This window comes from Euprymna scolopes, chromosome 5 (assembly GCF_053919585.1).
Source record: "Euprymna scolopes isolate OS-2025 chromosome 5, ASM5391958v1, whole genome shotgun sequence".
In the NCBI taxonomy this organism is placed as follows: domain Eukaryota; kingdom Metazoa; phylum Mollusca; class Cephalopoda; order Sepiida; family Sepiolidae; genus Euprymna; species Euprymna scolopes.
The window spans coordinates 87,416,317-87,432,655 of record NC_136486.1 but is presented as its reverse complement, the minus strand read 5'-3'; positions in this window follow the sequence as shown (position 1 = coordinate 87,432,655).

Here is a 16,339-nt window from a genome sequence, read left to right as displayed (position 1 = left end):
AAATATAGAAAATGCAGACATTTTTTTATAATGTACGCACCTGATAACGGGACGACAATGGCATATAAAAAACTCGCGTAAATTAATCAAGATTTTTTTTATTATAAAATCAAATTAAACAACGAGCGAGACGGGAAAACCGGGACTCGCTAGTTTTTTTTTGTTTTTTTTATTTTTTTAGAATACGTGAAAATCCAAGGGCGGATAATCTTTACTTTCGCAAGTCGTGGTTATTACAAAGGTCATGATGTGACGACTCGATTTGATTATTAAGATTTTGTTTGTATTAAAAACAAGTGAAACTTTTTCATTCGCTAAAAGTCGTACGTTTTTATTATTTTTAGTTGCATCAACTACTTGATAAACTTAAGTAGTCATTTGAATATTGCATCTTCGTTCATGACGAGTACATTGATGAAAAGGCTTTTCTGTATTTTTTAAAATTAAGTCAAACCTTATACAACGCCGAATTTTGAAGCGTTATACAACTCGTTGATGCAAAAAATCAAAGCTATTTGCGAATAAACAAATAACACTTTTTACTTTACACATTTTATAAAAATATATTTGTTTGACTTATCATTTTCAATGAGGATAAATATTATTACACAAAAACTTCCTCACAGAAATAATAAGCTTTAAATATTATTTCCATGCAAAAACATTTTAATGTAATTTAATAAATCTAATAGAAACAAATAAACAAGTAAAAACCAGGCTAAAACTAAAGGTCTACTACGTTTATAATCACCAGATAACAAAAACTAAAGGTCTCTGTAAAATATATTAATAATACTGGGACGATTTTTGTTTATTATTAAGAGAACAGACTAAAAACATCTACTGCCAAAATTATTTAATATTTTACAGCTACAACCTAGTTTTAAACTTTCTGACCATCAGTTCACTTTTTTAGATCCTTAATAAAAATATACAGTTAATTAAACGTTATTTGCGGTATTATTAAAGTTTGTAAAACTCTTATTTAAAAATTATAAACCCTGCATATTTTAACTTTAACGTGTGAATTAGTTATTCAATAAACGTAACAAATATAAAAAACGATGGCAGGTCACGTGACTTTTATAGGACTAAGATATTTACTTCAATAGTAACTACATCTTATATACACACCACTATAAAATATATGCACTTATAATACACATTAGTGCTATTATGGTTAAAAATTTACTTTAAATAAACTGACACTAGATAATTTCTTGCTGTGAGAGGTTAAAAACGAACTTAGCAATCTAGTAAGGAATGATTCAATTTCTAGCCGCAGCATCATCTCCATGGAACATAGTATCTAGACACTTTCTTCTGTATCGATATATGCTGATTGGTACTTGACTGAGCTACCACTATGTAATTATGCATAGCATACCAGCCCGAGTTCAACCACAGTAGTGGAATTTCCTTTTTCAGTATTCAAAACAAAGCGCAACTTCTTTGAACAAAGTGTCATTCTTTGAGCTTCAGGTCTGTGGGACACTACGAAGTTATACTGTCTAGCCGACTACAATATGACTTTATTCAAATCTAATGTCGACAGAAAATTGTTGAGCCATCAAGTTATCAGAGGAAATCTACCGCGGGGTCTACGATTGTTTCCAATAATCCTGTAATAGCAATCTATTTCAAAACGATTATCTATTTCAAAACGATTTATACCGGAGAGGGGTCAAGACTTTCATAAGCGATGACTTCTTACAATAAAATAGAGTTTAACTTTTGATAGAAAAGTAATCACTTATTAATACGAACTCTTCACGAAATAACAAGCTATTAAATCATTTTCCTTTGATATAACTTGACATAATTCTAGTTAAACAATATTAAAACAATGTAGATATGCATTGAATAACGTGCACAGGTGATATGCATATAAGAGAGTACAGTAGATATAATACCCTCAAATGAATAAAAGTGATATATCGACAACTGCAGAACTAGGCTCAACTTTGATCCCCGATCGTAATAAAGTATATAAATAGCGTCTGAGTTTAACCCTTTACAGGATTTATTATAAAGACACAGATTGTCTGCTTTATTTATTAAAATAATAAAATAAAATACACATCAAGTGTGCTTGAAAGCCAAATCACAACGTAATATAAGGAGAATAAATAAATATTTTACTGGTTTGAAATTTATCACAAATATATTTCAGACGTATACTCCATCTTCTGTGTGTTGTTTGGTTTCTTTTCCCACCTTTTTTTCTTCCGCGCCATGTTGTAAAGTTTGAGAAAGAAGTATGTTTGTAAGGAACCGCGCGTTGTATCCGGCGGTTGTATTTTGAAATGTTTGAACTGTGCGTACGCAACGCGAGAATAACGCCGAGAATGAGAGTTCATATATGAACTCTCATTCTTGGCGTTATTAAACGTTGTTATTATTTGAATAATATAAAATACGCATCAAGTGCGCTTGAAAGCCAATAATAAGTTTCCTCATATCACGTTGTGATTTGGCTTTCAAGCACACTTGATGCGTAATTTATTTTATTCAAATGAAAACAACGTTTCTCTATGAACTCTCATTCCTGATATTAATATAATATTTGTCCTTATTTGTATGGTTAGAGACAAATCAAAATATTGTATTAATAATACAAAATTAGACAAATAGAATATCGTTATCGTCATTCTACAATGGATGAAGTTGCAAATCTGTGAAAGTATATTTTAGATAAATACAACTGTAAAAATTCAAAAGCAAGTATCACTCATTTAGTAAGCGGAATCCTATTGTCAATTTCTGGCAGATTGTCATTAGATCGAGATGTATCGTGAGAATACATTTCCAGATCATTGCCTTACCATTTTTATCATGAAATATCAGACACATTTTTACTGTGAAACACGATAATAATTACGGGACAATTTATAAATTAAAAGTAAAAAAGAGAATTTTAAACAAGCGTTTCCACGTGACTAGTTTAATATTTTAATATAATAACATTACTTTTTTGAATGAAAATAGAATGCCAAAGTCATACATAATGATTATTTGTTTAACTTTGATTTCATTCGAAAGTTCATAAACTGTGATAATTATTTGAATTTTATTTGATTTTTTTCTAACAATACATACGATATATTGCACAGGCACACAAGAAAAAGTAGCTAAAATTAGGGCAATAGCCTTTTGTATGAATTCTGTATACATTCTCATTAAATTTTTTAAACCCTACTATTGTACCAAATACATCATCCTAATTTCAAATGTAAGAACATATGACTTGGGTGTCGCTAGCTAGAATCGAACTCGAAACCAAAATTGATAATGGGGATCTTTAAAACAGTATAGCCATCCTCTCACCTGCCTCTTTAAATGAACGTATGCATGTATTTATTTATGTACGTCTGTATGCCTGCCAAGTACTTTCGACAAAGGCGACCGATTTTCACGAGTTAGGTATCACTTTGACGCTCGTAGCTTCAGACGACAAATATCTAAAAATTGGTTAAAAATATTAATTTCTTCACCCTCAACTGGGGACGTTTCTACAGGGAGGGTCGATTTTTTCACTGACATATTTTTGCAAGACATTCAACCCGCGCATTCATGACGTTGCTTAAAACGCGTTATTTCGACCGCCTGTGACGACACAACCACAGTAGGCACACCGGTAAGACAGTCTGTTTTTTTTTCACCTTTTTTCCCATCTGGCGCGTTACGGGTTCGAGCCAACTTCTATTCTTTTTATCTTGCACTCGCAATTTTCCTTCTATTTAGGCGGTGGGGGGCGTCAACCACACACACCTCCACTTTCTTTTCTGCCTTCGCGTCTGGATTCGAGCCTGGCTGCCTACTACAACTTGTTTTTATTGCTCAACACGCACCTCCACACACCTCCAAAAAACTGGACAATACCGGGCGCCTAGGCTAGTTAAAAAGAAAAAGTGAAGGACAGAAAGACAAACAAAAAAATATGAAAGGGGAATAATAAATACGGAGATACATATAGAAAAATATATGAAAAGGGTAATATATATATATATATATATATATATATATATATATATATATATATAAATTTGGGTTATTTTTTGTATTGATATTCATATTAAAACCCCTATTTTCTATTTATTTTATTAAAAAAAAATACAAATTTGTTATATATGCCCCGTGGAATTGCATTCATCTGCAAAAGATCTAGCTAATTTGCATATTCATTTAAACATTGATTTTAATTAGTTCCTATTAGTTTTTCTCGGTTTTCTTATGGGATGATCATCTTTAGTTTATTATTACGTGTAATTATATTCATGCAGATATTCTTCATGATTTATACTTGCGTTACATTTGCGTAAAAACTTTATAGTAAAACACAAACCTCTTTCTATATATATATATATATATATATATATATATATATATATATATATATATATATATATATTTATATATATATATATTTGTTTTAAAAATTCCGTCCATCAAACTCCACTGTCAGATTTCGGTCTACAGACATGAAACTTAATATGAAGCGTATTCGAACACATTCAAGACTTTATATTCAGTTTTAGCCGCGGAAAATCGGTGGAAAATGTTAAATCAAAAAAATAATGGAATTTTCCAGGTGAAGGTCAAACGACGGCATTACGAATATCCATAAGTAATAGCTATTGGTTCATGTTTTACGTTTTAGCCTTGCAGCAAACTTGTCTCTATAGCCCAGGTATTACCTATTAACTTCCAAAGAAAAAGTAAAACGGTTTGGCACCGATTCTTGATGGTGGCTTATGAGTATTTAACTTTTAAAATCATTACAATATATTAGGTCTATTATATGACAATAAATACGAATCATTATTCAAAATATCATATTTAAGCATATTTTACGACCAGGCAATGCCCAGCAGCTTTGCTAGTATATATATATATATATATATATATATATATATATATATATATATATACATTTCTATGTTATTTGTGGACAAGTTTAAAGCAATACGCACAGTTCTCAGAGTTTTGTTTTTAATTCTATAGATTCATAAATTCTTGCTATGAGGTGGACTACGCTAATACTGTATACTCACAATCAGTTATTTATCTGAAAACTCAACACTTGCATTATATGTACTAGCAAAATTATCAGATCGAAGAAAGCATATCATTATCCGTAACAGTACTACTACTACTACTACTACTACTACTACTACTACTAATACTACTACTACTACTAATAATAATAATATATACATATCTATCTATCTCTCTCTGTGTCTATCTATCTATCTATCTCTCTCTATATATATATATGTTGTTCTTCCTTATGAAATCGATATTTGATTTATAATTTTAATCATAAATTATCAATCAACTTACTTAATATTATAATAGCTCTAGTTTATATATGCCTATCGAGATTATTATATATCTACATTACAACGAGCACTGTTTTCTTTTATTTTATTTTAATTGTCTTAGTGAATTCACTAATACATTAAAATATACTCTGCTCTTTAGACTCTTGTTTTCATTCCCAATGTGTATATATATATATATATATATATATACATATATATATACATATATATATATATATATATATATATATATATATATATATAAGAAGGGAAAGAGACGTAAAGAGACATTCTGTTATGATATGAAAATTTTATTATAGCGCGTCACATTAGTTCAGAAAACTTAGGTAAGCATCTGAATAAAATGTTCGCTAGAGGATATGCTCTTTTGAATTCATAATTCATTTTGTCATCACAATATACACACACACACACACACACACACACACACACATATATATATATATATATATATATATATATATATATATATATATATAAGTATTAGTTGTTGTGTATGTTGTATGGATATGCTGGTTGCAAACCATTATATTGGCGGTTCCTATTCTCCCCTCATCTCTCTTTCCTTTCAGTTTCCACTGTCCCTTCTTCAATGATTTCAAATAATTTTAAATTAGCGCGTGCAGAATTATCCAGCCGACAGCGCTGTCTAATAATAATGAATCGTTTCGATGCCCCCATGGTGTCGTGGTCGTATCGGATTTAGTTTCGGTCATGATCCCGCAGACGTTCAGACAATGACATTTTAAGGCTCTTTCAAAAATCGGCCACTGACACTGAGGTTACGTAGGCTACTCCAGGGACATACAGTAAGAAGATGTACCCATATGTCTCTTTATACAAGGGTTGGAGGTCAGCAGAAGGATCCCCTAACCATGAGTTGATAATTTCTTCTGAACACATAAAATTGTTTTTGCCATAATTATTTGGATGAAACTTGATTTTTTATATCAATTTCTTATGTCAATGTTTAAATTTAGATCGTTTACTTACGAGTCTGACGGATATGGATATCAGTTCTGTGAAGGAATAATTTAAATAATATATCTTGTATGTACTTGGCAAACATTAGTTGTTTTTGCTTAATAATAACAGATGTGATTTTCAAACTGATCTCATATTGTTTCGAAATTTTAACATATTATAGAAAACACATATGCGCATGTATTTTGTTTAATATCGCATTAAGTATCTATTAATTTTAATATTATACTAAAAGGTGTTACCTTAAAAATTTTATATATTTTGATAAGACATAATGCATGATAAGAAATGTGTTGTTCTCTCATTGTGTTATCTTTTAGAAGACATATACAATTATTACAATTATAGGAAGTTTATAACAAACTGGGCGAGTCATCGATACCTTTTTAATTATAAATTTATGAAAATCTAGAATGTGACCAGCAATAACAGGTTTTAATAAAATAATATTTAATCACTATTCTGTTAAATAATTTCGAGATTTGATTTAAATAAATCCTAGCACATTATGATAACATTGCTTGATCAATTTACACAACTGTAGTTTATTTTTCAATTCAAGATGATCAGAAATATTAGGCTCTTTGAAAGTTTAACAACACTAGAACGTTTGAAATAACTTGCTGAAATCCAGTATGTAAGCGTGAAATATTAGCCATATTGTTATGGAACTCTTTAAAGATGGGTTTCTATGAATATTATCTTTAGGAAAAGTTTAAATTTTCTCTATTTACAAATTGCATTCTAATATCAAAAAGTTATTATGCATTTTTTAGTCATACGTTTGACTTTGTAGCGGTTTTCGATAATCATTTGTTCGTCTCTGATTAGTTGTCTAGTTAAATGAGAAACACGCGTAAGATATATCATTATGAAAATTTAATCGACTCCCTAAATTAAAAACACGTTAACTCCTGAAAGTCAAAACACAGCCATATACATAGTACACTCACATATAAATATATATGTGTATGTGTGTGTTTAATATGTATACGCATATACATAGATATCTGTGTGTGCATGCGTGTATATATATATATATATATATATATATATATATGAGCAAACAGTTAATAAAATATGTTAAAAACACTTTGAAATGAGTTAAAACATATTTAATTTGAAAAAGAAACACTAGATAAATGGATAGTCTTTAATCCGCGGAGTTTCGAAGAAATACTCTCCTTCTCATCAGAGGGTAGGTATTAGCAAAATGCTGGATCGGATTTTGCATGCAGAAGTATTTGATGAAACAACAAGTAAGTCAAAGATCTTCCTTTAAAACAGAATAAGTTAAGCAGAGGGAAAATTGTAAAGAAAAACGTGATTACACATGAATGGATAGTCTGGTGCAAGATAAAAAATCCAGTGACGGTAAAATCCAAATGTAAAACTTCAAGAAAGTTAAAAGAATTTCCATTTGTAAAAGTAAAATCCAAGGAAATTTATTTAACTTTCTTGAAGTTTTACATTTGGATTTTACCCTCACTGGATTTTTTATCTTCCACCAGACTATCCATTCATGTGTAATGACCTTATTCTTTACCACATCAAATACTTCTGCATGCAAAATCCGATCCCGCATTTTGCTAATTCCTACCCTCTGATGAGAAGGAGAGTATTTCTTCGAAACTTCGCGGATTAAGGAATATCCATTTATCTAGTGTTTCCTTTTCAGATTGAATATGTTTTTAACTCATTTCAAAGTGTTTATTAACATATTTCATTAACTGTTTGCTCATATTATAAGCTCTATTTCCTATTTGGTTTTATCGAGCATTTATATCTGGCTGAGATTTTTTTAATAAATATTAATTCTTTAATATTTATAATTTTCTTTAATTTTATCATCTTGGATCATTTTGGTAAATTCAATTGCAATTTTCATTTTATATATATATATATATATATATATATATATATATATATATATTACCTCGGATATATCGTTATACTATATCAGATTACAGGCGTGGAGCGACAATTTGCTGTACTTGGCAAGTTCGTTCTAAACTCAGAATATAAACTTCAGTTAATATAAAATCAATGCGACAAATCTAATATGTTATATATTTTATGGCGGTATGACGAATATTTTGTTCATTCCAATACATTTTGCCTTTATACATGTATAAATATTTTTCATTATTGCTATTATTACTTTACATAGTAGTTTATTATAAACAATTCATGCTTTCCATAATACATAAATAGAACAAAATAGATTTGACTCTCATTCGTTTCTGACACTAAACAAGAAGCGGTATTTCATTAATTTAAATTGGCTGATCGAAACATGATCATGAATAGGTTGCAACATATAAATCCTTATGCATAATAAATAATATATTTGTGTATATATATCATTTATTTATATGTGTATATATGTATATGTGTATATATATATGTATATGTATATATACACATATCTCATTGTTCTCATGTTTGTTTCTTGCGGCTGTGTTTGTCATCTCACTTTTTGTCTTCATCTTTGTCATTTTCTGTTTTCATATAGCATGTAATAACATGTTTATCACGGTATTATCCGTGGTTATGTCTGTATCTGTATTCGTCTCCCCAATTTCTCTTTTCACACATTTAACGCATATCTCTCCTACTATACACGAGATGCCGTCAATAAGTTTTCAGACTTTTTTGTACAAGCATTTACAATTGTTGTAGACTCTTGAAAATTCAGTATGTTATTGCAATACATCTTATGAGACCACTGGTTATTTTTTATGATTTCAGATCCAAACAGTCAGCTATATCAGGAATTGGATTACACCTTACTAAAATCTGATTGTCACAGCTGATGATTTTCAAAAATGCAATTTGGCCGTGAGGAGAATTTAAAAGAAATCTATGCAATAAAATTCGGCTGAAACTTATAACAAATGACACAGAAACGTACGAAGTTTGTGAGGAACTGAAGATGAGGAAGGCTTGCATAAATGCACCAGTCAACAATTTTTTTCTTGTCACAGATTATTTGACCAAGATGGGTATTAATCAGTTGCTCACCTTCCCTATTGCCCAGACCTTGCTCCCTGTGATTTTGATTATTTACTATCCTTAAAGAAAACATTATGGGTTGTCGTTACGAGAAATTGAGGAGATGATGGAGGCTGTGACAAGGGTCATGGAGACACTCACACAAGTGGATTTTCATGGGGCATTTCAGAAGTTGTAGGAAGGGTGCAATACGTGAATTGCTTCGAAGGAGACTAGATTTTCATGTGCGAACTATCAATAGAAGTGCGAAAAAAGTCTGGAAAATAATTTAGGCTCTTCGTTCATCATTATATATATATATGATGATTGCAACGTCTTGTCAGACGAGTGCCACTCCCTCAGACATTTAAAATCCATGAGCCCAAATGCATGAGGGAGTATCTATACAAAGATGATGTTACAGAGTCTTAGCTTTGTACGACAGCTAAGTCTCTCTATCGGTTCAAAATGTTGAGATCCAGCAACAAGCAAGAGCAAGATAGCCAGCAACAAATTAAACTGCAGACCAGCTTAATGCGGGTACTGGTCTCCCGCTTTATGGTTTTTTTAAATCAGAGAGTTGCTTCTCCTAGAAAGGTTGCCTTCACCACGGCTTACGGGAGCCCTCTCCACCCCAATACGCATATACACACACAAATATATCACCGTATATATATATATATATATATATATATATATATATATATATATATATATATATATATATATATAAGGAGAGAGAGAGAGAGAGAAAGTGAGAGAGAGAGATACACCGTATTTGGGGGTAATTGCGCTAAATCCGGGGTAATTGCGTCAGCTAGCTACAAGTTCTCTTTTGGCAAACACACATACAAAGAACACCTTTTTTTTAGTTGGCGCAGTTACCCCCAGATTTGGCGCAATTGCCCCAAAGTACGGTATATATATATATATATATATATATATATATATATATATATATATATATATATATATATATATATATATATATATAAGCTGAATGTGTGTGTGTCTGGTCACGAATAGGCTCCTATATGGTTGACTATTTTAAAAAACTGATCACATATAATGATAGAAGGTGTATCGAGACTCAGGGATGAGAATCTTTGATCTGGCAGAATGGTGGTTCATTAAAATTGCGGGGTCTGCATTCGCGCCTTGTCCACAAAGTATGGAAATAAAAAAAAATTAAAATTAAAAAAGAAAACGTTTACAAATTGTTTGGATATAGATGTACATGAGAATACTTTGATAAGCATGTTTAACTTAAATAGGGATGGTATTATAAAATTGTGGGGTCTTCGTTCGCGCCTGGCCTCCGTGGAATGGAAATAGGGGCAAACTTTAATAAAGACTTTTCATATCTATCTGCGTAAGTATACTTTGGTAATTATGTTTCAGTTTAAAGAAATATGGTATAATCAAATTATGGCGTGTTCATTCGCACCTGACCTCCATAGAATGGAAATATGTCACAAAGTTTAACAAGGTTTTTTAATATAGATCCACAGAATATTGTGATAAGTGTTTCAGTGTGAACAGGTATAGTATAATAAATTATAGGGGTTACCTATTTTATTTTTACTTTCATCATATTTTGCTTTGGTTTTTATACCCCAAAATTCGAAGCTATCTCTTTACAACCCTGCCTTTTCATAATCTATCATACTTTCATAAATCAGAGTCCATTTTCTGTAGGCTGTTTTTGAACCCAGTCAACGACGGGTATCTTTTCTAGTATATATATATATATATATATATATAATGAATATTATTATATCATCTTACATATTATCTGATATATAACGTATTTCTTTCTTTCTATAATACCGTTATGTTTTTTTAAAAAGTAAATATATTAATTATCCATCCATTTCATTGCGTAATTCATTAAACTGTGTACCATATAACTTTATTTTACATTGATTTGTGGTTTCTCTTACGGCTTGTCTTTTGTGTCAATTACGTATCTTCTTTTCATCTGTATGTTCTATATAATTATTTTATATAGATTTACTTTCAATTTTTTTTTATTATATACAGTCCAATATATTTTTTGTGAATCTGGTATTGTTTTGTCCTATAAAAAGATACATCTGAAAAGCCTGTGATATATATGTATATTTAACATCATGATTAAATATACAAGAGCGATTCCACAGACTTAAATCTGTTATACTTGGCAAGAAAAGCTTTACTTACTTCCCAATATGTGCATTCCATCTATCAATTATTGTTCGTTTCTTTATGAAAACTTTATATGTTGTTGAAATCTAATTTGCATAAAATATTCAGCGTTTGATCGTGCAGCGTATAATGAAAAAGATGATTGATTCTGATTGCCGGCGTGTGGCATTATGCATGGGGATAGACACAAGTGTGCTCTGAGCAAGTAGAACAGAGAGCACGTAAAGAGGGGACCTATATAAAGCAAAGGAAACGAAAGACGCAATTCAAGTCAAATATGAATGATGTCAGAGCTTGTCGTTCTTGTGCCACGGAATACATAAACTACGCGCGTACAAAACGAACGGAATCAAATTTCACCCAAAAAAATGCAAAACAAAGCAAGACTAATTTTGAAATGTGATTAATCACTTAAAGAAGCAAACATATCAGAATTCTACGTCAAACCCAAAAGAAACAAATCATAAAAACACAAACCTTATTTTCAAAGAATTATGCGGTATCGTAATTAAATGCGCGAAACAAACATAAATAATGTCTGTCTATCACAGAACATTCGGTGCTTATTATTTGTTGTTTTTTGTCTTTTTCTGCATACGTACATATGGAGCTCCCCCCCCCACGCTATAAGTTTCATGTTATTCCAATATTACGTTTCCATGTATCCACTTTTCATGATACTACCATTACGCTTCGGAAATTTATAAATCAGTATTGATAATTTACATTGTGTAGTTTAGACCGCAATAACGCGTGGCGGAACGAATAAAAATGCTAATTATTATTCGGTTCTACGTGCCCGTTTTCTGGGAATTGAACATGTTTTATATTTTTAAAGGCGATATTATGAATACAGTTACGAAATGCTTAAAATGTCTATGCGGTAATGGCTGACAAATTAATCCACGTAGATTAAATAAGATTAACTTTTGAAATCTGCAGATGGTCAGGAATATTTGACAAAAACCCTCCGAAGTGAAAATGTAAAATATTGTGATAATAATATTCTCAATATTTATATATTTGGTGAATAATATTTATGTGATATAGACCTATTGATGTTGGACTGGAACATGTAAAATATCGGCAAACACACATTTTTTTTAATAAATCTAAAAAACATAGTTTATATGTTTAAAAGTGTACTGTGTTTAAAATAAGAGTTCAGAAATATTACGAAATACTTGATAGAAAAACTACAAATATCAGAAGTCATAAAAGAAAGTCGCAGTTCAAAAATATCAGATGTCTTACATTACTTATACACAAGTTTTACATTTTGATTGATTCTTGTATGCGTCGAACTCTCCACAATTCTCTATTATTTCAATGAACGTTCCTGTTTTTGTAAATGAGCTTGTGTGTCTGTAAGAGAAAGTTTGACACAGAATGCTATCTATCTTTATCTTATGAGTTACGTTAGACATTTTCAGTTAAATTACGTCAAGCAATAAAAGTAATTCATGAAATTTGTTTCTTTTAAACAATTCTACTGTGTTCCAAATCATGAATTCCGGGAAATAAAATAAGAAATCAAGAGTAAGTTTACTTTCGTTAACTGATATAGTAACGTCTACTATGCTTATGTTTGCACTTTAAATAAAAAAAGGATTTAAACCTTATCTATGTGGCAGACAAATAAGAAAATAAAGTAGGAAAGGAAAGAAAACTATCATCTAAGACACCTGGAAAATTGAATCGAGTTACAAAAGATAGTAACGAAAGAGAAACTCATCAATGCATTTTAATTGTAATATGTTAACCATTATCTATATAGTGAAGCTAGTATATTTTTCGAGTTTCGTCATGGATAGTATTATTTTACCGAGTATATTACTGTATAAATTTGGATAGACCGATTGTGCTCGTTTTCAAATATGATCTTTATTGTACATATTTTCTTCCGAAAATTTTACTAATTTTCATATATATATATATATATATATATATATATATATATATATATATATATATATATATATACTAGCATGGGTGCCCGGCGTTGCCCGGGTATTTGGAGGTGTATATTAAGCAAAACAAAAGCGGTCATTTTTTTTAATTTTGACCTCTATTATGATCCATTAAAATGTATTTTTTTAGGCTAAAATCGAGTTATTAAGTTAGAGCCATGTCCAAGGAACCGATATCTAAAATTTCAAGTGTTTAGACGAAAAATTGCGTGAGGAGTTTGGAACAATGTTCCCAAAGGTAAAATCGTTGAACTGTGTCCCCTTAATCGCCAAATTTCTGGCCGAAAACCGATCAAATCGATCTTCCCAAATCTCAGTACCCTGTATATCAAATTGCGAATCTGTAGACTTAAAATTTACAGAGTTATTGCGTAGGGAAATGTACACACATAGACAGACACACAGATACACAGATAGAAAGATACATAGACACGTTAACTTTTATAGATATACGAGCATGGGTGCCCCGCATTGCCCGGATGTTTGGAGGTGTATGCTGAGCAACAAAAAAAAAAACAAGAAAACAAAAAAAGGATCAATCTTTTAACTTTTTTTTCTGTTTTTTTACACAGGCATCACTACATTATAAAGGCCACGAGGCCACTCAAGGATAAGGGTTAAAGAGTGTACAGTAGAAATTGGAAAATATAGTAATCATTAGTAATGAAAATTCGGTAAATTCGTTAACTTATATGTAACGACTCATCAAGAACTTATTTACGTTAGACTTGAAGACAACCTATTGTACTCAGCCGGAAAGCAGAAAAACGGAAGACAATTCGACAGGCGTGCAGTTCTAAGAAAGAAGCTTTATTCATGGAATCTACATTTAGGTTTAGGCACAGATAAAGAATGGGTGAATTATTGATAGTGTTTTCAGCTAGACGAGTGTTCCTTGTGAAGGTTTGGCGAGGGGGGCCACAGACTGAAGCTCAGTCGACCGCTTTCCATGAAAATAACGATACATCAGAGACAAACCCGCAAAATCTCTTCTGTGAGATAGAGGTTGCAGGGAAGAGAAAAGGACATCTACGAGGCTATGAAGTCTATTTTGAACTCTATCAAGGCAGGTCAAGTTCTTTCTAGCAGCTCCTGCCCAGATGTGGCTACAGTATTCCATCTTTAGACGTACCTGGCTCTTACATAGATAGAGAATTACATCAGCAGTGAGATATCTATTGAATCGATGGAAATATCCCACCATTTTTCCAGCGGCCCTGGCAACAGATTTGATGCACGTGTTCCATTTAAGATCAGGAGTAATTGTCAAGCCCAGAAGCTTATCAAAACTTGAGGCCTCCTGAAGACGAGAGCCATTTATTTGAATTGATGCCAGATGCGGATCAGAATGTTGATGATATAAAGAGAGAAGCTTGGTTTTAGATGCATTAAAAGTAACCAGCCAATCCTTTTCCCATTGTACCACGTGCTCAAGATCAGATGAAAGAGAATCAGAGAGAACTTGGACGTTTACTGTCTTAGATGTGCTACCATAGATGTTAGTGTCATCAGCATAAATGTCTACAAATGATGTAAGGATGTGATTTGGAAGATCGTTAATGTAGATCAGGAAAAGATTTGGGCCCAGGATGGACCCCTGAGGGACACCAGCATTAATACTGTGAGCTTCTGATTTTTGCCCATCAACTACTACTCTTATGAACCTATAAGAAAGAAATGATTTAATAATTGAGAAGACATTTCCAGTTATACCATAGCTAGAGATCTAGTGAAGTAAACCTTTATGCCATACCCTATCAAAGGTCTTAGACATGTCAAGCGCAATTGCCCCAGAACGGGTGCCTCCGTCGAGAGATTCGCTAATACTATAAGATATAACTGTAAGCACATCAGCTGTAGATCTGGCAGAACGAAAACCATATTGTGTGTCACTAAGAAGGTTACTTTTGTTGAGATGGTTGATTACTTCTCTCTTTAACACAGATTCCAGCAACTTACTCATGACGCACAGGAGACTTATTGGCCTGTACTGAGAGGGGGATGAGGGATCACCTGAATTCTTAAATACATGGCATACTGACGAGATTTTCCAGGGCGATGGGAAGCAATTCTCCTTAAGATAACGTTTAAACAGTTTTGTAAGTATGGGCGCTAGTTCTGGTTGAAGTTTTTCGAGTACTATAATTGGAATACCGTCAGGGCCAGTTGCTTTACTGGAATCAAGGTTTTTGATTAGCTTGGCAACATCACGGACCGATATTTGTATATCACATAGCGTGTTTTCTGATACAGGAGGAAATATTGGGGGTTGGCGGCCTTGGTCGCAAAGGGTAGAATTAGCTGCAAAGTTCTTGGCAAAGAGTTTGGCTTTGTCTGATGCTGACGAGATTACCTCAGGTCCATTGATGATAGCTGGGATAGAGCACACGTTTCTGTTCAGGATTCTGTTTTCTATTTGCCAAAACTAGTGGGAACCAAGTCTCTGCTCAGCTGCTTTAAACTTGATGGATTGAGCATACAATTCTCTTGCGGTCTTTATTACTTTCTTACAATGGTTGCTGTCAGTCCTGAAAGCGGCTTTACTTTCCATACATCCATTATGTTGAAAGCAATGGCAGCAGCACATACTGGAGAGAACCATGGCTGTTTGTTACGTTTTTGATGTAACTTTTTCGAGGGTATGAAACGAACTATACCTACAATTAACCATTCCGTCAGGTCTGATACTATAGAGGACACATCCTTTTTAAACATGGAACGTAGAGGTAGATCTGATATAAATGTACGGAAGCTATTCCAGTCAGCCTTAGTGTATCGATATACTGTACGATGGAGAGGTACGTCTGGGGAACATTTCATTTTTATCTTAATTTATACAACAGAGTGGTCGGAAGATCC